General features: G+C 45.1%; 1 protein-coding gene across 2 annotated transcripts in view; it reads right to left on the bottom strand.

The window, feature by feature from the left end:
* The window catches only part of ADAMTS14 (ADAM metallopeptidase with thrombospondin type 1 motif 14), a 94,851-nt gene that overhangs the window by 36,868 nt on the left and 32,620 nt on the right, over nucleotides 1-25,363 (bottom strand). The window lies entirely within an intron of this gene.

The raw sequence follows: 25,363 nt of genomic DNA on the forward strand, positions 1-25,363 counted from the left end.
GAGTAATAAAGACCAGAGAGGAAACAAAACAGACAGAAAGGAAAACAATAAAACCAAGAGGTAGTTCTTTGAAAGGGTAAACAAGATTGACAAACCTCTGACCAGGCTCGTCAAGAAAAGACAGAACTCAAATAAACGAAAAAGAAATGAAAAAGGAAACTAACAACCAATACTGCAGAAACACAAAAAACCATATGAGAATACTATGAACGATAACCCAGAAGAAGTGGACAAGTATCTAGAAACATACAGCCCATCAAAATTGAATCAAGAAGAAATACATAATTTTAAAAGACCAATCACTAGAGGTGAAATAGAATTTTAAAACTGTAATTTTAAAACTCTCTACAAACAAAAGTCCAGGACCAGATGGCTTCAAGGCAAATTATACCAAACATTCAAAGAAGAATCTATACTGATACTTCTCAAACTCTTCCCAAAAAGTTGAGGAGGAGGGAAAACTCCCAAAGACATTCTATGAAGCAACCACCACTATGATACCAAAACCACAAAAGACACCACCAAAAAATAAAATTATGGGCCGGTATCATTGATGAATATAGATGCAAAAATTCTCAACAAAATATTAATAGGCTGAATCCAGCAACATATAAAAAATCATATGCCACAACCAAGCAGGATTCATCATCCCAAGTTCACAAGGATGGGTCCATATATCCATATTAATCAATGTGATATGCCACTTAAACAACAGACAAAACCCACATGGTCATCTCAATAAATACAGAAAAAACACTAGACAAACCACTCATGATAAACATCCTTACCAAAGTGGGTACAGAGGGAATCTCTCTCTACATAGAAGAAAACTATTTATGATGAACCCACAGTGAAAAGCTGATAGCCTTGCTACTAAAATTTGGAACAAGAAAAGGATGCCCACTCTCACCTCTTCCACTCAACATAGTATTGGAAGTCTTATCCACAGTTATAAGACAAGAAAAATAAATAAAAGATATCCAAATTGAAGGCAAGAGGTAAAACTGTCATTATATGCAGATGACATGATTCTATATACTCTAAAGACTCCACACAAAAGCTACTAAAGTGAAAGTGAAAAGTGAAGTCGCTCAGTTGTGTCTGACTCTTTGTGACCCCATGGACTGTAGCCTACCAGGCTTCTCCGTCCATGGGATTTTCCAGGCAAGAATACTGGAGTGGGTTGCCATTTCCATCTCCAGGAGATCTTCCCAACCCAGGGATTGAACCCGGGTCTCCCGCATTGTAGGCAGACACTTTACTGTCTGAGCCACCAGGGAAGTCACACAAAGCTACTAAAACTGATAACTGAATTCAATAAGGTAACAAGATACAAGATTAACATACAGAAACTGGCTGCATTTCTTTACATTAATAGTTAAATATCAGAAAGGGAATGTAAAAAAAACCAATAACTTTCAAAATCACACCCCCCAAAATAAAATACTTGGGAATAAATCTGACCAAGGAGGTGAAATAATTATATGCTGAGAACTCTAAATCATTAACAAAGGAAACTGAAGATGATTCAAATAAATGGAAAGATACACCATGCTCTTGGATTGGAATAATTAATACTGTTAAAATGGCCACACTACCCAATGCAAACTACAGATTCCATGCAGTCCTTATTAAACTACCTATGATGTTTTTCACAGAACTAGAACAAATAATCCAAATTAAACTTACATAGAACCATAAAAGACCCAGAATTGCCAAAGTAATCCTAAAGATAAAGAACAAAACAGGAGAGATAACCAGACATCAGACAATACTATAGATCTACAGAAATCAAAACAGCATGGTATTGGCACAAAACAGACATACAGATGAGTGAAACAGATTCGAGATCCCAGAAACAAACCCACATGCCTATCGTCAATTAATCTTGAACAAAGGAGTGTCCTAATCAAACTTACAAGCTTTTGCACAGTAAAGTATATTATTAAAAAAAAGAAAAGACAACCTACAGGAGAAAATATTTGTAAACAATGAGATTGATGACAAAGGCTTAATTTTCAAAATATACAAACAACTCATACAACTCAACAACAAAAAAACTATCAAAAAAATGGGCAGAAGACCTACAGACATTTCTCCAAAGAAGAAATACAAATGATCAATATACACATGAAGAGATGCTCAACACTGCTAATTATTAGAGAAATGCAAATCAAAACTACAACGAGGTACCACCTCACACCAGTCAGAATGCCCATCAATAAAAAGTCTACAAACAACAAATGGTGGAGAGGATGTGGTGAAAAGGGAACCCTCCTACGCTGTTGGTTGGAATGTAAGTTGGCACAGCCACTATGAAAACAGTATGGAGGTTCTTCAGAAAACTAAAAATAGAATGACCACATGACACAGCAATCATCTCACCCCTGGGCATATATCTGGACAAAACTATAATCCCAAAAGATACATGCACCGCACTATGTTCACAGCAGCACTAATCACAATAGCCAAGACATGGAAACAAACTAAATGTCCATCAACAGATGAATGTATAAAGAAGATGTGGTACACACACACAGTGGAATACTACTCAGCCATTAAAAATTAAATAATGCCATGTGCAACAACATGGATGGATCTGGAGATTATCATTTTAAATTAAGTCAGACAAAGACAAATACCATATGATATCACTTACATGTGGAGTCTAAAATATAACACAAATGAACTTATCTATGAAACAGAAACAGACTCAGAGACTTAGGGAACAGATTTGTGGTTGCCAAGGGGGAGGGGGGTTGGGGGAGGGATGGAGTGGGAGGTTAGTGTTAATAGATATAAGCTATTATATATGGAAAGATAGACAAGATCCTACTGTATAGCACAGAGAACTATATTCAATATTCTATGATATAATAGAAAAGAATATTTTAAAAAAGAATGTATATATATGTGTGTGTGTGTGTGTGTGTGTAACTGAACCCCTTGCTATACAGCAGAAATACAACACTGTAAATCAACTATACTTCAATTAAAAAAAGAAGCTCCCAAGTTATAAAAAATAAGAAAAAATAGTTAAGTCTCCTGTTAGTACCAACCAGATATATAATAAGTACCATTAACACAGCTTCCTGCCACACATGTGTATGCATGTGTGTCATTTTACAAAATTAGAATAATACTGAATATACTGCTTGCAATTTTCTTATTTCACAAAACATCATTCTGTGGATTTAAAAGCATCACCTCTAATGTCTACATGTGATGAGCCATCACTTATGTAACTACCCACCTAGGAGAAGTGGCTTATCCAGGAGGAGAAATGATGTGTTCACTGAGTCAGTGTCAGTACCCAGCAGTGCAGCTGCCAGGAGTCAGAGTCCTGGGTTTAATCCCCAGCACTGCCCCTTAGCAGCTGGGTGGCTTGGGGCATGTCAGGTGACTCCTTCGAATCTCTGTTTCTGTAGAATGGGGACCATAATGGCTGTCATGGGCCTGGCATGTGGATGCTCATGCCAACTCAATATCTGGGGATGATGAGTGAGCACCACAGGCAGAGAGGCCCATGGGTACAGTCAGTGATGGAGCAGAAGTGGAACCCAGCCTCTGATTTGCCAGCATGGCTTCCTGGGAGTGAGGATGGAGATTTGCACATGACCCTGTTCTCACCACTTTACCCTGCCTTGCCCTTCAGCTCATGAGCAAAGGAACCAGCCTACAATCCACAAAGGGACTGCTGTCCAGCAGATGGAGGAGGAACAGCATGGCCAACCCTACACATGAGAGTCCCATAGGGATGGGATGGTGGGGACGGGGACCAGAGATCTGTTCCTATGCTGACACACCCCTCCTGGACCAGCAAGGACAGAGCCTGTGAGCACAGAGCTGCAGCAGCAGAAGCCCAGGCACCATGGAGCCCCAGCCCACTCTCCCAACCATAAGTGTGTGGACTCCAGAGGGGCCAGCACCAGGCTTCCCCCCTGCCTGGCACCTATGTCTGGACTCAATTAGGAACAGAGACCAGTGCCTGCTGTGGGACAGCATAGACATTAGCAGGCCCCCCAACCCCCAGCACACATAACAGTGGACAGTGCGATGGGCAGGGGGACCTCCCTCCACCCTCCTCCCCTCTCCAGCAGGAGCAGAGACATCATGGGAGCCAAGTGCTCAAATGCATCAACAGATGACATCCTTCTCCACCGCCTGTGTATGACTCATCCTAGGAGACCATGCACATGTATTCTACCTCACAGGATTCCAACCTGAGGACTCTAATGACCCACTGAAACGATATTCAAGCAGCAGTAGGATGACACAAAGAACCCCAACATCTCAGCCCCTCCAACACTGCTACAGGGCCTTCCTGCCACACAAGGGCATGGCTGGTGTCTCAGATCCCACTGATGTGCACTGTAAGAGTGCAACCAAGGATGGGGTGATAAGCAATGCACGCTCCATACAGCCACATCTGGGCACCTCGTATACACATGTAAATCCACCAGCCAGTGACCCAGGACAGGGAAAGTGGAACTAAGATCCCGCATGCCTCATGGCATCATGGCCAATGGAAAAAACCAAACAAAACAAACTAGAGTACCCAGGCCACTGCCCTTCCTGCCCTCCTCTCTCTCCAAAGTTGACCAGGCAGAGTGCTGCCAGAATCCTGCCACGTTACTCATTAGTGTCCCTCACTCAGCGGGCCAACCTCGACGATCAAAGGCTGCAGTGACCCCTGCTCTAACACTGCACCTCCAGGCTGGCATGTTGGGAGAGAGCAGGCTGCTGTTCTCTGTGCAGGAGGCAGAATCAGAGCCAAGTGTTTGACACAGGTGGCAGGTTGAATGGTACTTCCTGACACAAACTCCCACTCCCAGGTTACTGTCCTAAATGCAAATACAGAGCAAGCAGAAAGGGACATGCCATCTGGAGAGACCCCTCGGTGCTCTGAAATAATCTGGACACTAAAGGGACAGATGGGTGTACCAAGCCCTTGGTGCAGACCCCATCATGCCCCACCCCAGGCGTCAGGAGGGAGGAAGACAGTGAGTGTGGGAAGGAGAGGTCAGACAGGTCTTACTGTAGGAACCAGAATGATCCTTGACTGAGAAGGTCATCAGCTCTTCACAGGAGATGGGCAGAGGCTTGACGTAGGGGAGGGGAAGTCAGGAACTCTATGAAGCCACCATAACAGCCCCAAAGTTATTGGCAATCAAAGTAACTGAGGCCATCTCCATGTGACGGGGAGTTTCTTCCTAGCCTGTCAAGGCACTCTTGGCCCTTAGAAAGTTCCCCGTGCCATAAGCCCCATTCAGTCTTCCTGTGCACCTCCCCCAGTGGCCTCAAGTCTCCCTCTTGAGTGCTTCGGCTTCACTCCTGGGGACAGACAGTGACCATAGTCTCTCAGGAATTTCCCTTCAAGCTCACATCAGTCAAAGAGAATGTCTTACAGGCAGCAAGAAAAAGAAGACAGTCACTCACCAAGGAAGGACCACTGCCTTTGGAGTAGGTTTTCAACAGTAACTAGGGAGACCCTGAAGTAACACCATCAAAGCACCAAGAAACCATCAACCTAGGATCCTGGACCCAGTAAACCATCTTCTAAGGACCATGATGAAATGAAGACATTAGCAAGTAAAAGAAAACAGACAGGCACATGGACCCCACTAAAGGATCCATAGGAAAGGAAGGTGGAAAATGAACCCCATCCCCGAAGACAGTCTAAGTACAAGACTGGATGAAGAGTTTTGAGGCTGTGATAGGCGCACGGTTCAGCAATGAGAGACAGTCTGATGTTTTCTTAGATGAAATAAGGATAATGAAAAGAAAGCAGCTAATTTTTCTCCCTTATTCCCACCTCCAAAAGTAGGGTTGGCCTTGCAATTCCAGGTCCCCCAGTATGGACTCTCTCTGGGGCCCTGGCTCATCTATACACACCCTTCTTGGCCCTTGAGTGGGACCTCAGTGGCTTTGATTCAGCTGGAGCTATGCTGACACTCCGCACAGGACAAGGAGGTGGCTGGACATGACTGCCATGCTCAGCAGAACTGCAAAGGCTGCCAGGCACATGGGTTCCACCCACAGCCCTGAGCTGGTGCTGGAGCCCCAGAGAGAGGATGAGGCTGCCTGAGAGGCCCAGGACCCCAGCCTTCTGGCACACACAGAGGGCTGCTCCCAACAGGCTCTGGCCTGGCTGTGCACTCAAGGCCTGGCTCTGTCAGCCTCCGCCCCCCACGACTACCTCTCAAATGCCAGAGGTGAGGCCAACAAGCCAGCTCAGGGGAGATCAGGAATTGCTTCCAGTGGTTGTACGCACAAGCATGATTGCTCCAAGACACACCCATGGGGCAGAAAAGAACACTGTGTCTGGTCTCCCTGCTCCCCACATCTCGGCCAAATTCAAGGTCATCTGCCAAGACCCCCCCCGCCCCAGGTCAGAGTTCCATATAACATATTGGTCCGGGATGGCTATTGTCTGTGTACCAGAAAAACAAGGAAAGGTCAAGATTCTCTCTGATCAAGGGGAGACAAAACCACAGAAGGGAGACAATGGCTAGAGAGCACTAGGGTTGGAGGGCAACTCTGGTCACTCAACACATACAATGTATCAGGCACCCTGCTGAGGGCACTCTTACGGAGGGAGGAATTATTCTTATTTCACATGTGAGAAATCCAAGGCCGGGAGAGGTTAAGTAAGTAACTTGCCCAAGGTCACCCAGATAGAAAGTGGGAGGGCTGGGGTCAAATCTTTGTGGCTCTTGGCCACTATACACAGTGGCTATCCAGAACCAGTTTCAGTGGCAGGCTGGCTGGGGTGGTGGTGAAGATGAAGGGAGGGGGTTTCTATGTCCATTGAACAGCCACACAATCCAGTGAACAGACAGGGGTTGTTGTAAAAACCCTTTCTCTGCTCTCCTGTAACCCTGCATGGCCAGGCCTCCCACGGGCCTTGCGGTCAAGCCCAGGGAATAGGAAGAAGGGAAGGAGGGTCTACTGGATGGGAGCTCTGCCCGAAGGCAGGGTCAGACTCAGGGTGCCTGTGGCAGAAATGCCCATGTTTCAGCCCATGGTTGGAGGGGGAGAGCTAAGCCCTGGGGAGCCCATGTGAGTGGGCCTTCCCTTCTGGATCAAGCTGGCAGCTGGCAGCCTTCCCTTCTGGACCAAGCTAAGATGGGCTTCTCCTTCTTGCTTCCAGCAGAGACGGTTCCTGCCCAACCCTAAGGGGGCCAACCTCACTCCTAGGGACCATTGCTTCTGAGAGGCTCCAGAGCACAATGTCCACCTCCTGCTTGGCAGCTAGGTCCAGCAGGGCTCCACAGGGAGGCGCAATGTGGAAAAAGCCAGTCCCTGGGGTCTCAGGCCCGCCCTGCACTCAAACAGGAAAGGGCACACACTGCCACCCAAGGGCTGACACAGCCCACACTTCCCAGCATCATCTCCGCAAACCCTCCCAGCAACCTGCCTGGAAAGAAGTCATAACCCTTCTTTCCTTTTAAATAAATATCCTTCAAATTTTAGAATAGCTTTAGATTTTCAGAAAAGCAGCATGGAGAGTGTGGAGTTCCTGTGATTAATATCTGCCATGACTATGATACATTTGTCACCATGCATGAACCAATACTAACACACTCTGTGTGTGTGTGCGCACTAGTCATTCAGTCATGTCCAACTCTTTGTGACCCCATGCACTGTACCCCACCAGGCTCCTCTGTCCATGGGATTTTCCAGGCAAGAATACTGGAGTGGGTTGCCATTCCCTTGTCCAGTGGATCTTCCTAACACAGGGATTAAACCCAGGTACCCTATATTGCAGGCAGATTCTTAACCATCTGAGCTACCAGGGAATTACTTACTAAAGTCCATATTTTTTCCAATTTTCCTAATTTATGGGTGTTGTCCCTTTTTTGGGCTCCAGGATTGCATCCAGGTCAGCACATTGCATTTAGTCATTTTATCTCCTTCTCGGACAGCAAGGAGATCAAACTAGTCAATCCTAAAGGAAACCAACTCTGAATACTCATTGGAAGGACTGATGCTGAAGCTGAAGCTCCAATACTTTGGCCACCAGATGTGAAGAGTCAACTCATTGGAAAAGACTCTGATGCTGGGAAAGATTGAAGGCAGGAGGAGAAGGGGACGACAGAGAGAGAGATAGTTGGATGGCATCACCAACTCAATAGACACGCGGAGTTTGAGCAAACTCTGGGAGATGGTGAAAGACAGGGAAACCTGGCATACTGCAGTCCATGGAGTGGCCGAGTTGGACACAATTTGGCCACTGAACAACAATTAACATCTCCTTTGGCTGCTCCAGGCTGTTTCTCCTCTCTGATGTCCCTCAGACTTTCCTGGTTTTTGATGGCCTAAATGGTTTCTAGGAATATTGGTTAAGTATTTTGCAGCCGCTCCTTCAATTTGGGTATGTATGATGGTTTCTTCATGGTTAGACTGAGGATATGGATTCAGGGAAGAAGACCACAGAGGTGAGCACCCTCATCACATTATGTCACAAGTACGTGCTATGGGACTTGCCTGTTGGTCCAGGGGTTAAGACTCTGTGCTTTCACTGCAGGGGGCACAGGTTCGGTCTTGGTGGGGGAACTGATACCACGTGCCACGTGGCATGGCAAAAAAAAAGAGCGCATGCTACAAACATGACATCACTGTTGATGTGGACCTTGACCACCTGCAGAGAAGCTGCTTGCCAACTTTCTCCACTGCAGAGTCACGGCCTCCCCCGCCACTCAGTCCAGCTTCCATGCTCTGCTCTTCAGGAGGAAGTCACTATGCACCATCCATACTTGAGGAGCAGGGAGTTAAAATCCACCTCCTCGAGGGCAGAGGATCTATGTCAGTTATTTGAAATTCCTCTGCAGAGATGTGTTTCTTCTTCTCCATTTATTTATGTATTCAATCATTCATTTATCAGTATGGACTTGTGGATATTTATTTTATACTCTGGGTTATAATTCAACACCTTATTGTTTATTTTATTGCTGGAATTGTCTCAGCTTTAGCCATCAGGAGCTCTTTTACTTGGCTCCTCTCCTTTTAACACATGCCCATCATTTTTGGCTTGGGGGTCTTGCAGGGTACTTCCTTACTGTCTGGTATTATAAGATGTTCATCTCGGGTATTCCCTGCCCTAGTTCTAGAGTCAGCCATTCCTCCAAGGAGCTCCAAGGAACAAGGTACGTTATCCATGTTCTCATGGCCAGAAAAGCAAGCCCAAAGTGATGGAGGCACTTGTCTATGGGCAGCAACAGTAGACAACACACAACTGTAGCAACCACAGTTGAAAGTCAAGGCCAGCCCCCGCTCATGTGCCTACCGAGGCCCCTCAGTGCCTCTGAACCTGAAGAGATGCAAGCGGCATTGCTTAAAGGCAGGGGAACAGCTACAATAACACTTCTGGCCCTTTCTCAATCCTGGGTCCTGGGGCCAGCCCTACTGTCCCTCAAGCTCTAACCTTTCTAGCAAAAGGGCATGTGGTAACTGCAGATGAGGTGCTTCAATGCATGCTGCATCTCATGAGGCTGGGTTGCTTGTCCTCCCTGTTTACGGCTGTAGAAGGCCAAGTGGCAGTTCTGGTGTATTGCTACTGCCTGTTCTAGCAAGAGTCTCTTGTTATTCCTGGTGGCTTCATAGGATACTGCAATCCATTGACATTTCAGATAATGAACTGTTCAGGGACTATCTGAGGAAGGTATGTGAACCATAGTTGTCTGAAAACCTGCACTGCCACCTTCCAGTAGGATCAAGAAAACACCATGTGGATTTATCTCTGGGCTTTCTATTTTGTTCCATTGATCTATATTTCTGTCTTTGTGCCAGTATCATACTCTCTTGATGACTGTAGCTTTGTAGTATAGTCTGAAGTCAGGAAGGTTGATTCCTCCAGTTCCATTCTTCTTTCTCAAGATTGCTTTGGCTATTCGAGGTTTTTTGTATTTCCATACAAATTGTGAGGTTATTTGTTCTAGTTCTGTGAAAAATACCATTGGTAGCTTGATAGGGATTGCATTGAATCTATAGATTGCTTTGGGTAATATACTCATTGCTTTGGGTAGTATACTTCCAATCCATGAGCATGGTATATTTGTCCATCTATTTGTGTCATCTCTGATTTCTTTCATCAGTGTTTTATAGTTTTCTATATATAGGTCTTTTGTTTCTTTAGGTAGATTTATTCCTAAGTATCTTATTCTTTTCATTGCAATAGTGAATGGAATTATTTCCTTAATTTCTCTTTCTGTTTTCTCATTGTTAGTGTATAGGAATGCAAGGGATTTCTGTGTGTTAATTTTATACCCTGCAACTTTACTATATTCATTGATTAGCTCTAGTAATTTTCTGGTGGTGTCTTTAGGGTTTTCTATGTAGAGGATCATGTCATCTGCAAACAGTGAGAGTTTTACTTCTTTTCCAATCTGGATTACTTTTCTTTCTTTTTCTTCTCTGATTGCTGTGGCTAAACTTCCAAAACTATGCTGAATAGTAGTGGTGAGAGTGACCCTTGTCTTGTTCTTGACTTTAGGGGAAATGCTTTCAGTTTTTCCCCATTGAGGATAATGTTTGCTGTGGTTTTATCATATATGGCTTTTATTATGCTGAGATATTTTCCTTCTATGCCTGTTTTCTGGAGGGTTTTTGTCATAAATGGATGTTGAATTTTGTCAAAGGCTTTCTCTGCATCTAGTGAGATAATCATATGATTTTTATCTTTCAATTTGTTAATGTGGTGTATCACATTGATTGATTTGCGAATATTGAAGAATCCTTGCATCCCTGGGATAAAACCCACTTGGTCATGATGTATGATCTTTTTAATATGTTGTTGGATTCTGTTTGCTAGAATTTTGTTGAGGATTTTTGCATCTATGTTCATCAGTGATACTGCCCTATAGTTTTCTTTTTTTGTGGCATCTTTGTCTGGTTTTGGTATTAGGGTGATGGTGGCCTCATAGAATGAATTTGGCAGTTTACCTTCCTCTGCAATTTTCTGGAAGAGTTTGAGTACGATAGGTGCTAGCTCTTCTCTAAGTTTTTGGTAGAATTCACCTGTAAAGCCAGATAAATCCATGCACCTATAGATACCTTATCTTTGACAAAGGTGGCAAGAATATACAATGGAGAAAAGACAATCTCTTTAACAAGTGGTGTTGGGAAAACTGGTCAACCACTTGTAAAAGAATGAAACTAGAACACTTTCTAACACCATACACAAAAATAAACTCAAAATGGATTAAAGACCTAAATGTAAGACCAGAAACTATAAAACTCCTAAAGGAAAACATAGGCAAAATACTCTGACATAAATCATAGCAGGATCCTCTATGACCCACCTCTCAGAGTAATGGAAATAAAAGCAAAAATGAACCAATGGGACCAGTTAAACTTAAAAGCTTTTGCACAACGAAGGAAACTATAAGCAAGGTGAAAAGACAAACTTCAGAATGGGAGAAAATAATAGCAAATGAAGTAACTGACAAAGAATTAACCTCAAAAACATACAAGCAGCTCATGTAGCTCAATACCAGAAAAATAAACGCCCCAATCAAAAAATGGGCCAAAGAACTAAACAGACATTTCTCCAAAAAGACATACAGATGGCTAACAAACACACGAAAAGATGCTCAACATCACTCATTATTAGAGAAATGCAAATCAAAACCACCATGATGTACCATCATCATGCCAAATGAGGTACCATCTCATGCCAGTCAGAATGGCTGCTATCCAAAAGTCTACAAGCAATAAATGCTGGAGAGGGTGTGGAGAAAAGGGAACCCTCTTACACTGTTGGTGGGAATGCAAACTAGTACAGCCACTATGGAGAACAGTGTGGAGATTCCTTAAAAAACTGGAAATAGAACTGTCATATGACCCAGCAATCCCACTGCTGGGCATACACACCAAGCAAACCAGAATTGAAAGAGACACATGTACCCCAATGTTCATTGCAGCACTGTTTACAACAGCTAGGACATGGAAGCAACCTAGATGTCCCTCAGCAGATGAATGGATAAGAAAGCTGTGGTACATATACACAATGGGATATTACTCAGCTATTAAAAAGAATGCATTTGAATCAGTTCTAATGAGGTGGATGAAACTGGAGCCTATTATACAGAGTGAAGTAAGCCAGAAAGAAAAACACCAATACAGTATATTAGTGCATATATATGGAATTTAGAAAGATGGTAACGATGACCTTATATGTGAGACAGCAAAAGAAATACAGAGATAAATAACAGACTTTTGGACTCTGTGGGAGAAGGTGAGGGTGGGATGATTTGAGAGAACAGCATTGAAACATGTATATTATCATATATGAAACAGACTGCCAGTCCAGGTTCAATGCATGAGACAGGGCACTCAGGGCTGGTGCACTGGGATGACCCTGAAGGATGGGATGGGGAGGGAGGTAGAAGGGGGTTCAGGATGGGGGACACATGTACACCTGTGGCTGATTCGTGTCCATGTATGGCGAAAGCCACTACAATATTGTAAAGTAACTAGCTTCCAATTAAAATAAATAATTAAAATTAAAAAAAAGAAAACACCATGTGGAAGCTTGAAGAACGGGTGTTGGTGCCTTGGATGACATTCCAGAGGAAGAGTGGAGTGCTTCTCCGTCATCACCCACGCTCCTGATGGCACAGGGGACAATACTGTGCTGAAAAGCACAGATTTTGATGACCCTACACTGAAAGTGACTTGGACAAGTAGGACTCTAAATGTGAGGAAGTTATGGGAATACTTCACTTCCCCATACTGTCACATCTGTGTACGTACAAGAGTAATGTATGATCAAGAGGACTTCCCTGGTGGTCCAGTGGCTAAGAATCCGTGATCCCAATACAGGGGGTTGGGTTCAATCTCTGGTCAGGGAAGTAGATCCCACATGCTGAACTAAGAGTTCCCATACCGTATGCCACAAGATCCCGCATGCCATATGAAGACAGACGATCTCAGTGCCACAATGAGGACACAGTACAGCCAGATAAATACTCAAATTATAAAAATATGAGTAATATATGATCAAAATCTAAGCCTAAATAAGGCTAAAGAGCTCTTCCAATAAGTACAAATACTAAGTGATAAGAAAGCATTGTGTCTGTGTGTTGTGTGTTAGTTGCTCAGTCATGTCTGACTTTGAGACCCCATGGACTGTAGCCCACCAGGCTCATCTGTCCATGGAAATCTCCAGACAATAATATTGGAATAGGTTTCCATGACCTTCTCCAGGGGATCTTCTCAAGCCAGGGGTCAAACCCAAGTCTTCCTCATTGCAGGCAGATTCTTTACCATCTGAGCCACCAGGGAAACCCAAGAAAGCATTATATCAGAATTTAATCAGTAGTATTTTTCCTCTTCCTCAAGTTCATAAATAAGACAGCATCTGACAATTGATAAGGTCTTTGATTTCATCAAATATAGTTAATAGGCATGTGTTTACACAGATGTCTAAACTCATCTGTGTATGCACGTGTGCATGCATCTGTGTCACACACATAGACATGGGCACATATATATGTACGTGTGTAAACACTTGTACTGTACACAAGCCTGCATGCATACATGTGTATGTATGCCAGTGATACACTGTTGCCCGCAGCCTGAGGTCCCTGTTGTCCCCCAGCCCTCAGACGGTGACTCACTGAGGAGCCAGAGCTGGGCCCTGCTGTGCCCTGGGCTAGGACTGAGACCTCACTGGGGAGTCACACTGACTCATATGCCATGTTGGTAGGCCCTGCCTTCGAGGTGACCAGTGAGATCTTAGAGGTGAGGCTGCTCTCTGGGAGGTGGGAGGAGAGTGCTCAATCTCCTGTTCCTTTCTCAGCTGCTCCAACCCCGCCCCACAAGTTCATGATCACGGGCTGGTATGGACTACAAGCCTGCGCTTTAAGCTACCTTCTAACCAGCACACCTCTTCAGGTGTGGCTGTCCCCAGGTTCCCAGGGCCTCCTGGACCCGGCCATTCAGGCCACTTCATGCCTAGGCTGTTTGTGCAGGCTGATTCCAGAGTGCCTAGGGCCTGTCCTCCCAGCCCAACAGAGTCCCTGTTACGAGTCCACAATACTCAGCATTTATCTCCCATGACTTATCTCCAAAATTCAGGCAATTATGGCCCTGGTTGGTCTGCCTGTGATTGAAGAGGGGCTGTGAGGGGGGTGGGAAAGATCCACACTCTGGGTGTGTGGAGGCCTGAGGATGGAAGGTGAGGCAGAAGTCAAGTGTTTGGAACAGCGCCTGGTACACAGCATGGGCTCAACCAGCAGCATCTGCTATTTAGTTTAAAATGGCTACCTCCCACTTTGGGGGCTGAGAAGCGGCCTAGGAGATCACCCCAGAATCAGGATTTCAGGAGTCTGGCCTCCAGAGTGTCCCATACCTGCAAAGGAGAAGCTGGACACGAGAGCCCTTGGTGAGCTGTCAGGCTCTCTTCACACAGGAGCAGTCCTCTTCATCACCATGTCTCTCCTGCCAGAAACGCCTGCCGGAAGCTACGGCACTGGGCCTGTGGGGGGCGCTGTTCTCTACCCAGTGGACTTCTTGTGTGGGGCAACTGGAGATCATAATCCACTCACCCCCTGGTTTTTTTTGCCTGCACCACGTGGCTTATGGGATCTTAGCTCCCTGACCAGAGATCGAACCCAGGTCCTCGGCAGTGAAAGCATAAGTCCTAACCACTGGACCACCAGGGAACTCGACCTTACACTGTAGGGTGGGGGGGGAGTCACACGTGGTCACTAAGGTCACTCTGACGCTGACGATTCTCTCTTGTGGGGCATCCTGTGCACTGGAGGGTGTTTGGCAGCATCCCCAAGCCCCTCCCATTAGATGCCAGGAACACCCCACCTGCTCCAGCTGTGACACCCGAAACATTTCTCCAAACCCTCCCAAGTGTCCCCTAGGGAGCAAAATTGCCTCCAGTCAAGAACCACTACCTTAAAGTGAATGCATTTTTGCTTTTTGGGGGGAGTGGTCTCTGAGTGCCATCCAAGCACTGGGAAGCTCCTTGGGGAGAGACAAAAGAAGAGGAAGGACATAAAGCGAGGGAGGAGGGGGATTTGTATCCTCCCAGTGAGCAGGGAGGTTGAGCTGCTCACATACCCCTGAAGGGAAGAGGTCTGCCAGAGCAACACTCTGTCAGCAGGAAAGAGGTCTTTGTGCTGTTCTGAACCAGCTGGTACGATGAATATCTAACAGTCAGTGACAACAGAAAGCCATGCTCCCGGGTGAGGCACCAAGGTCTGGGTCTGACAGCCAAACCTCCAGGATCTAGAAGGGGCGCCAAGCTTCTCCAAGCAGGACATCTGAGAGGCCTTGGTGCTCTGCATCTTTGTAATATCAGCCGGGTGGGGCAGGTAAAGATCGAGGTGGGCAAGGGGCCTATCACGCAGACAGGGGGGATACACACAGACTGGCTTGGGGAGGACTGATGAAAGGGCCTCTCTGCCCTCTCACCTCCCTCTGCTCTGGCTCTGGGCCTGAGGAGATCTCTGAAACTCATATCCATGTGATTCTTCATCCCAGAGAGGATTCGGTGCATCACCCCAGGCAATGAGAGGGTACCTGATGGCACCAGCCAGTCCAGCCACAGCCAGGAGTCAAGATCAAGACTATCTCACAGTGAAGCTCGTGATCCTGACCCTGCCAGGGAGACCCATCTCAGGAAGCAGCTCATGCTTCCCACTTCCAGGGCTGGGAGCCCAGCAACCCTCCCACCTCAAGTCCTGCCTCAGCAGCAGTGGAAAGAAAGAGCTAGCTTTGGAATCAGACAGTGAAGAGTCTGAATCCCAGCATTGCCATTTGTCACTTGGCTTCTGAGACTTGCAGAACATCACTTGCATCAGGCAGCGGTGAGGATTCAAGGAGCCTGCCCGTCAAGTCCTCAGCCCTGCATCTGACATGCGGTAGGAACTGGAATGACACTGTGATATTTGAGATACTCGCAATAGCTGGAGTTCTGGTTCTTTCTGCTGCGCCATCACAGCCTCATCTGGCCTCTGGCATCCATCTGCCCCTGTCATATATCCACCTGTGTGCCACCATCAGGTACTATTCTTCATGCATTCTCTCCATCTGAGAGTCCATGCTACTGCCTGATGGACCATCGTGGCATAGCTATCCTCCTGAGAGTTCTCTGCAGGCATTTGCCACCTCCCCTTCACACTGCTGCCACCATGCTTGGCCTGTACACTCTTCACCTTACCAGACCTCTCCCTGCCAAGGCTGGCTCAACACCAAATGCCTCCAGAAAGCCTTCCTGTTTCCAGAAGTCCACAGGGACACCATCTCCTTCTGCACTGCCCTCAAAGGTCCCTTAGAACAGGAGTCCATATGTAATACTATGTACACACCAGACACTCACTAAATGCTGAAAACTGCCTCTTACATTTCAAGTGGTTCCCTTGGTCAAAGAAATCCTAAGAAAGAAAAACAGAGCTGGAAGAAATTAGGCTCCTTGACTTCAGACTACACTACAAAGTTACAGTAATCAAAACAGTAAGGTACTGGCACAGAAAGAGAAATATAGACCAACGGAACAGGCTAGAAAACCCACGCATTTGTGGTCAATTAATCTATGACAAAGAAGGCAAGAATACACAATGGAGAAAAGACAGTCTATCCAATAAGCAGTGCTAGGAAAACCAGACAGCTACATGTACAAGAATGAAATTAGAATATTCTCTAACACCATACATATAAATTCAAAATGGATCAAAGACCTAAATGTAAGGCCAGATACTATAAAACTCTTAAGTAGAAAACATGGGGAAAAACACTCTTTGACATAAATCACATCAATATCTTTTTTGATCCACCTTCTACAGAAATGAAAGTAAAAATAAACAAATGGGACCTAATTAAATTTAAAAGCTTTTGCACAGCAAAGGGAAACATAAACAAAGTGAAAAGACAACACCCAGAATAGGAGAAAATATTTGCAAACACAGCAACTGACAAGAGATTAATCTCCAAAATACACAAACAGCACATGCAGTTCTATGTGGGAAGCTCTAATGGGCAGAAGATCTAAATAGACATTTCTCAGGAAAAGCAGAGACATCACTTTGTTGACAAAGATCCACATAGTCAAAGCTATGGTTTTTCCAGGAGTCATGTACAGATGTGAGAGTTGGACCATAAAGAAGGCTGAGCACCAAAGAATTGATGTTTCTGAATGGTGGTGGAACTCTTGAGAGTTCCTTGGACTGCAAGGAGATCAAACTAGTCAATCCTAAAGGAAATCAACCCTGAATACTCATTGGAAGGATTGCTGCTGAAGCTGAAGCTCCAATACTTGGGCCACCTGATGTGAAGAGCTGATTGGAAAAGATCCTGATGCTGGGAAAGACTGAAGACAGGAGGAGAAAGGGACAACAGAGGACAAGATGGTTGAACGGCATCACTGACTCAATAGACATGAGTCTGAGCAAACTCTGGGAGAGGTAGGACAGGGAAACCTGGCATGTTGCAGTCCATGGGGTCTCAAAGAGTCAGACATGACCAAGTGACTGAACAACAACAAGAAAAGAATTCCCTGGTGGTTCAGTAGTTAGGACTCCATGCTTCCACTTAAGGGACATGGGTTCCCTCCCTGGTTGGAGAAGTAAGATCCCACAAGCCCCGTGGTGTGGCCAAAATATATAAATGGATATTTCTCCAAAGAAGACATAAAGATCACCAAAAAAGCACCTGAAAAGATGTCACACCATCACTAATTATCAGAGAAATACAAATCAAAACTACAAGGTGTTATCACCTCACACAGGTCAGAATGGCTATCATCAAAAAGTCTATAAAGAATAAATGCTGGAGAGGATAGGAAAGTAATTTTATATAACCCTATGGATAACAGTATGGAGGTTCCATAAAAAACTAAAAACAGAACTATCATATGACCCAGCCATCTCACTCTTGGGTGTATATCCAGAGAAAACCATAATTCACAAAGATACATGCTCCTCAATGTTCATTGCAGCGCTATCTACAATAGCCGAGACATGGAAGCAACCTAGGTGTCCATCAACAGAGAAGTGGATAAAGATGTGCTAAATATATACAATGGAATATTACTCAATCACAGAAAAGAATGAAATAATGCTATTTGCAGCAACATGAATGGACCTAGGGATTATCATACTAGGTCAGACAGAAAAAGAAAATACAGAGAAAATACCACATGATATCACTCATATGTCAAATCTAATTAAAAAATTATATACATGAACTTATTTAGAAAACAGGAGAGACTCACAGATTTTGAAAACAAATTTATGGTTACCAAAGGGGAAGGTGGCTCAGACGGTAAAAGCATCTGCCTACGATGCGGGAGACCTGGGTTCAATCCCTGGGTCGGGAAGAGCTCCTGGAGAAGGAAATGGCAACCCACTCAGGTATTCTTGCCTGGAAAATCCCCTAGACTGAGGAAGCTTGTAGCGCTACAGTCCATGGGGTCGCAAAGAGTCGGACACAACTGAATGACTTCACTTTCCTAAGGGGAAACATCGGGTGCTGGGGAGGGATAAATTAGGAACTTGGAATTAAACAGACATACTCTACTATATAATAAAATAGATAACCAACAAGGACCTACCGTATAGCACATGGAACTCTACCAAATATTCTGTAATAATCTATATAGGAAAAGAACCTGAAAAAGAGTGAATATATTGGGAGCTTCCCAAGTGGCTCAGTGGTTAAGAATCCACCAGCCAATACAGGAGACATGGGTTCCATCCTTGGGTCAGGAAGACCCCCTAGAGAAGGAAATGGCAATCCACTCCAGTATTCTTGCCTGAGAAATCCCATGGACTGAGGAGCCTGGTAGGCTACAATCCATGGGGTCACAAAAGAGTCGGACACAACTCAGTAACTAAACAACAACAAATAACTGAATCACTATGCTGCACACCTGAAACGAACACAACATTGTAAATCAACTATATTCTAGTAAAATTTTTTAAAACATGATCCCTTGTCCTGAGATTTAAGAAGTCTTAAGGAAACATCCTCTACACAGATGGGTAAACCGAGGCACAGGGAAAGCCGAGTCCATCCAGGGCACAGCAGCATGTGAGGGAGGGCTGAGAAGGAGTCGTTGCCCAACATCTGAAGCTCCATGAATATTTACGGCACATCCCCAGGTTAACGCAAAAGAAAAGTGACGGGCAAGAAGCCCCTGAGAGCAGCAGTGACTGGGGCCTGATCAGATCATTCTGAGTTCCACAAAGGGCTCTGCCCCTCCTCCCTGGGTTAGCACCATCCACCCAGGGAACCAGATCTCTTCTCTCTGATCCCGCCAGGCAAGCCCGGGCCCCAGAAACCAGGATCAGAAATGGTCACAGGCAGGCAGGTGCTGAGAGGGAAGAGCAAAGGGACACTCTTTTTCCCGGCTTCATGAAATCCTGAAAGGAAGCCGGGCTTCAAGCATCCCAGCCAAATACAGGTTTCCACACAATGGACAGGATGAGCTGCTGGTCCCCTGGGAGGGAGAGGTTGTCTGGGCCCCTCCACTCATGGTCACAGGTGGGATTCTGGCTGGCTGGCTGCTGTCCCCCAGGAAAGTCAGAACCCCAAACCTCACTTTTCCCCTGTGGCAGCTGGAGGTCTGCAAGGCAGCAGCTCCTTAGGCGAGGTCCATCTCAGTGTCCTAAGCCTCTCTCCCTGAGAGGAAGGAGCCCTTGTGGGAAGCTGCACCCCTCTGTTCCCACACCCATAAGGGCAAGGCAGCAGTGAGCAAGGAACCAGCCTCCAACAGCACTCCAGAACTTCTGAGAAGACACAGAACCGAGACCATGCAAACAGGCTCCCCAGCAGGCCCCCCTGCAGGGTCTTCAGCGCCCGTGTGTCTGGTGGGGGCCTTCCCAAGAGCGCACAGTGGTGTAAAACCTACAACATGTGAGTTTCCACCCCAAGCAGGGACCTCACGAACTGGCCATGGTCCCTCCAGGACACATACACATCCAATCACTCACTTCCTGGGGTCACTCCCAGGGTCCCATTCCTGGTCTGTGTGAGGACCCACTCAGAACTCAGAGTTGGTATAAATATTATTTTAAGCTGAAGACACTTGAGATTCAACAGATGCAGAAATAAAGCATCTCAGAAATTCCCAGGAGGGAGATGGGAGGGAGTTTCAAAAGGGACGGGATATATGTATACCTATGGCTAATTCATGTTGAGGTATGACGGAAAACAACAAAATTCTGTAAAGCAATTATCCTTCAATAAAAAAAATAAATTATATATATATATATATGTATATAAAGAAATTCCCTCCTTTGACAAAGCAGCAACTCCCGAGAAAATGAGCTACTATGAATCCTCTCCTCAGGGGAATTTCATGGCCATTAAAAAAAAGACAGACAGAAAGACCACTTGCACCTGAATAAACATGTGTCATCACAAACTTTCTTATTTCCTACTTGTTCTCCTAAAGTCCACTTGTCTTCCCTAAAGACCTATCTGCCCTTCCCATGGAGCCTCCTCTCTCCTCTCTTTCCTTTATTAAGTTAAGCATCAGTTCGGTTCAGTTGCTCAGTCGTGTCTGACTCTTTGCAACTCCATGGACTGCAGCACACCAGGCTTCCCTATCCAACACCAACTCCCGGAGCTTGCTCAAACTCATGTCCATTGAGTCGGTGATGCCATCCAACCATCTCATCCTCTGTTGTCCCCTTCTCCTCCCGCCTTCAATCTTTCCCAGCATCAGGGTCTTTTCTGATGAGTCAGTTCTTTGCCAAAGTGTTGGTGGCCAAAGTATTGGAGTTTCAGCTTCAGCATTGGTCCTTCCAATGAATATTCAGGACTGATTTCCTTTAGGATTGACTGGTTGGATCTCCTTCCAAATTGGGAAAGGAGTACCTCAAGGCTGTATATTGTCACCCTGCTTATTTAACTTCTATGCAGAGTACATCAGGCGAAATGCCAAGCTGGATGAAGTACAAGCTGGAACCGAGATTGCCGGGAGAAATATCAATAACCTCAGATATGCAGATGACACTACCCTTATGGCAGAAAGTGAACAAGAACTAAAGAGTCTCTGATGAAAGTGAAGGAGAGTCAAAAAGTTAGCTTAAAACTCAACATTCAGAAAACGAAGATTATGGCATGCGGTCCCATCACTTCATGGCAAATAGATGGGGAAATAATGGAAACAGTGACAGACTTTATTTTGGGGGGCTCCAAAATCACTGCAGATGGTGACTGCAGCCATGAAATTAAAAGACATTTTCTCCTTGGAAGAAAAGCTATGACAAGCCTAGACAGCATATTAAAAAGCAGAGACATTACTTTGCTGACAAAAGTCCATCTAGTCAAAGCCAAGGTTTTTCCAGTAGTCATGTATGGATGTGAGAGTTGGACTGCAAAGAAAGCTGAGTGGCAAAGAACTGATGCTTTTGAACTGTGGTGTTGGAGAAGACTCTTGAGAGTCCCTTGGACTGCAAGGAGATCCAGTCAGTCTATCCTAAAGGAAATCAGTCTTGAATATTCATTGGAAGGACCGATGCTGAAGCTGAAACTCCAATACTTTAGCCACCAACACTTTGGCAAAGAACTGACTCATCTGAAAAGATCCTGATGCTGGGAAAAATTGAAGGCGGGAGGAGAAGGGGATGACAGAGGATGAGATGGTTGGATGGCATCACTGAGTCAATGGACATGGGTTTGAGCAAGCTCTGGGTGTTGGTGATGGACAGGGAAGCCTGGTGTGCTGCAGTCCATGGGGTCACAAAGAGTCAGACATGACTGTGTGACTCAACTGAACTGAACTGAAAATCTTTCACACGACACCTGTTTTTATTTTTGTATGAAACTCATGATTTTGGTTTTTTTCTGAAAATTATCTTTTAGCAAACTCTGGGGCTGTGAATAGAGCCCATTCATACTCCTGGGGTCTTCAGGATCCAGGACCGAGGGTCCTAACACTGAGGGCTTCCTAAGGGCTCCCCTGGCCCCTTGCCCACTCCCTCCCCCCAACTCCTGTTCTCCACCTGCTGGCTCCAGGGGCCAACTTGACTCTCTGACTAATGGGATTAGTATTCAGCTGTGTGGTCTTAGGTTGGACTAGCAATTTATCGAGTCTGGGCGGGTCGTCAAGTGCTCTAGTGAGGTGGGTGTGTTCATATACATAGTTACCCTCCCTCTCTTTCTCAAATGGCAGCAAGCGGTAGCCTTTGCTCTCTGAGTTGCAAACCACAGGCTGTGTGTGTGTGTGTTATTCGCTCAGTCATGTCTGACTTTTTGAGGCCATATGAACTGTAGCCACCAGGCTCCTCAGTCCATGGGATTCTCCAGGTAAGAATACTGGAGGGGGTAGTCATTTCCTTCTCCAGGGAATCCAGGGATCAAATCCCAGTCCCCAGGAATAACAGAATTAGTATTCAGACAAAGAAGTGGCAAGGGGCAGGCTTCCTGGCACTCCTCCCCTCCCTGGGGCTCCTGTAATTGGAGCTGATCTCTACCCTTGCCCTTTTCTTAACAGTGGCATTGCAGACAGAAGTATACTGTTTCCCCCTTTTCCCATGCTGGCTCCCTGCTTCTCCCATAGACACCATTAACTTCTACATTTACTGATCACCTATCAAGTATTGGACTAAATACCCATGCTGTGTGCTCTTGGGGTTCAAAAAAAGTCTAAGTCAAAGTTCTCACCCTCAAGGACTCCACCTTCAGAGACTTAGACAAAGAACCACACACACACACAAAGACAATAAAGATATAAGAATGCAGAACACACTGCTTGAGTACTTCCTAAGTGCCAGGTGTGTGCTAAAGACTTCATACACATTCAACCCAAGAGCAGACAATATTATGGAAAACGGAGGTTCTCAGGGATTAAATATTATTACAACAGACACAGATTGGGGTGCCTGGTGAGCTCAGAACAATTTCTCCAGGGCTCAGGCCTGTATCCAGTCCCTCTTGTCCTTTGGGAAACTCTGTCTCCTTCTCCAACATATAGTGATTGGTCCAAAGGGTGGTTGTGTGACTCAAATTTCAGAGTCCTGCTCCAGGAACTTTTTGCCTGGGAACTCAAGGGGAAACTTCTTTTGTCTCTGGTCAAGGAGCTATAGCAGTAAGAATCAGCTTCACTGAAAAGATCCTCAACACTGCTAATTATTAGAGAAAAGTAAATCAAAACTATAGTGGGGTACCACCTCACACCAGTCAGAGTGGCCATCATAAAAAAGTCAGCAAATGACAAATGCTGGGAAGGGTGTGGAGAAAAGGAAACCCTCCTACACTGCTGGTGGGAATGTAAGTTGGTGCATCCACTGTGGAGAACAGTAGGGAGGTTCCTCAGAAAAATAAAAACAGAATTACCATATGATCCAGCAATCCCACTCCTGGGCATATATCCAGACAAAACTATCAATATAATTCAAAAAGATACATACATCTCTATGTTCATAGCAGCACTATTCACAAGAGCCAAGACATGGAAACAACCTAAATATTCATCAACAGATGAAGGGACAAAGACGATGCGGTAAATATATACAATGAAGTATTACTCAGCCATAAAAAAGAAAGAAAGAATGCCTTTGCAACAACATGCAACTAGAGATTACCATACTAAGTCAGAAAGAGAAAGCCAAATATCATATGATATCACCTATAAATGGAATGTAAAATATGATACTGATTCATATGTAGAATGTAAAATATGACACAAACGAAGCTATCTATGAAACAGAAACAGAATCACAGGCATAGAGAACAGACTAGTGGTTGCCAAAGGGTAGAGAGTTGAGGGCAGATGTAAGCATTCATATACAGAATGGACAAACAACAAGGCCTACAGTATAGCACAGAGAACTCTATTCAATATCCTATGATAAACTATAATGGAAAAGAATATTTAAAAAATAATGTGTGTGTATGTGTGTATATATATATATATATATATATATAAAATTGAATCACTTTGCCATACAATAGAAATTAACACAACATTGCAAATTAACTACAATTTTAAAAAATTAGAGGAAAAAAAATGTCAGCTTCATAATGCTCATAGCCAGAATCCGTCTTTTTGAGAAGTTGGTCAAGAGAATTAGAATGTCAGACAGAGAAGAGGACTTGAAGAGTCCATGTAAGCCTCTAGTACCAATTACACTTAAAACAGTTTCATCCTGTTCTCCCACAACCTGGCCCATATTTTTAGCCCTGTTTTCCCTAGATCTTCCCTGTAGCTCAGATGGTAAAGAATCTGCCTGCAATGCAGGAGACCTAGGTTTGATCTCTGGGTCAGGAAGATCCTCTGGAGAAGGGAATGGCAATCCACTCCAGTATTCTTGCCTGGAGAATCCCATTGACAGAGGAGCCTGACGGGCTACAGTTCATGGGGTCACAAAGAGTCGGACACGACTGAGCGACTAACCCACTTGCTTTCCTTAATCTAGTTCGAGTTTGCTTTCCATCATTTGCAAGTTACAGAGTTGGAAGAATACAGGTCCCATGCCTGAGGTCACACAGCCAACAAGAGGCTGGCCACATACCCTCCCAGCAGCTACCTCACCTCCCGTGTGGCTGGATTATGGACACCAGACAGCACAGGCAGCATCATGCTATTTTATTTTGCTATAAATGTTGCCTGGGGGATTGGCATGACCGAGGGGTTGACACTTTTGCTCATCAACTGTTCCATTCCCAGAAATGCGTTACCACTCCCCTCATGAAAGTCACATTATCATCAATGTCCACCGTTGGCCCCTAGACTGGTCCCTGTCCTCCCAGGGCCACAGCCACAGGCACTTCCAACAAAGGCCTCTTGTCAGAAAAGTGCAGAGCCCACCTCTGATGTTTTCCACCTCCCTTCCTTTCTGGTCTCCCTCATCTCTGCGCCTTTAGGTCAGAGCTGCCCATCTGTAGCCCATAGGCCAAATATGACATGTAGATAGGTTTTATTCAGCATTCACAGCATTTTTATTTTAGCATTTTAAAAATTAGGAGTTTCACTTGGATATCACAATTTAAAATTTCCATATAAAAAGTTAAAAAAAAACAAACTATCTGTATTTCTGACTTTTCTTTAAAAAAAAAACAAAACAACTGGCCTATCCATGACAAGAGCCCTGCATCTCTGCATGAGCACCTCTGGCAACAACTGAGCAGTAACCACTCACTGTGGACAGTGCATGGCCTCTCTGCTTCACCTGTCTCAAAATTTACCCAGAATCCTCATTTTCCCTTCCTGTCTGATCTCTGTGAACACCCAGGGCCACACATTGAGGTGCTGAGATCTCTGCTAACACATTGACAGCCCAGTGGCCTGTCTCTCCAGCCTAGGCATTTGCCCCAGATGATGAATCTCAGGGAAATCCCTTCAGCTCTAAGACAAGTGGGACCCCTGGCCTCACCTGACCCAGGCTCTGAATATGAC

Source organism: Giraffa tippelskirchi, chromosome 2 (assembly GCF_054371585.1).
Source record: "Giraffa tippelskirchi isolate mGirTip1 chromosome 2, T2T-mGirTip1v1.2.pri, whole genome shotgun sequence".
NCBI lineage: Eukaryota > Metazoa > Chordata > Mammalia > Artiodactyla > Giraffidae > Giraffa > Giraffa tippelskirchi.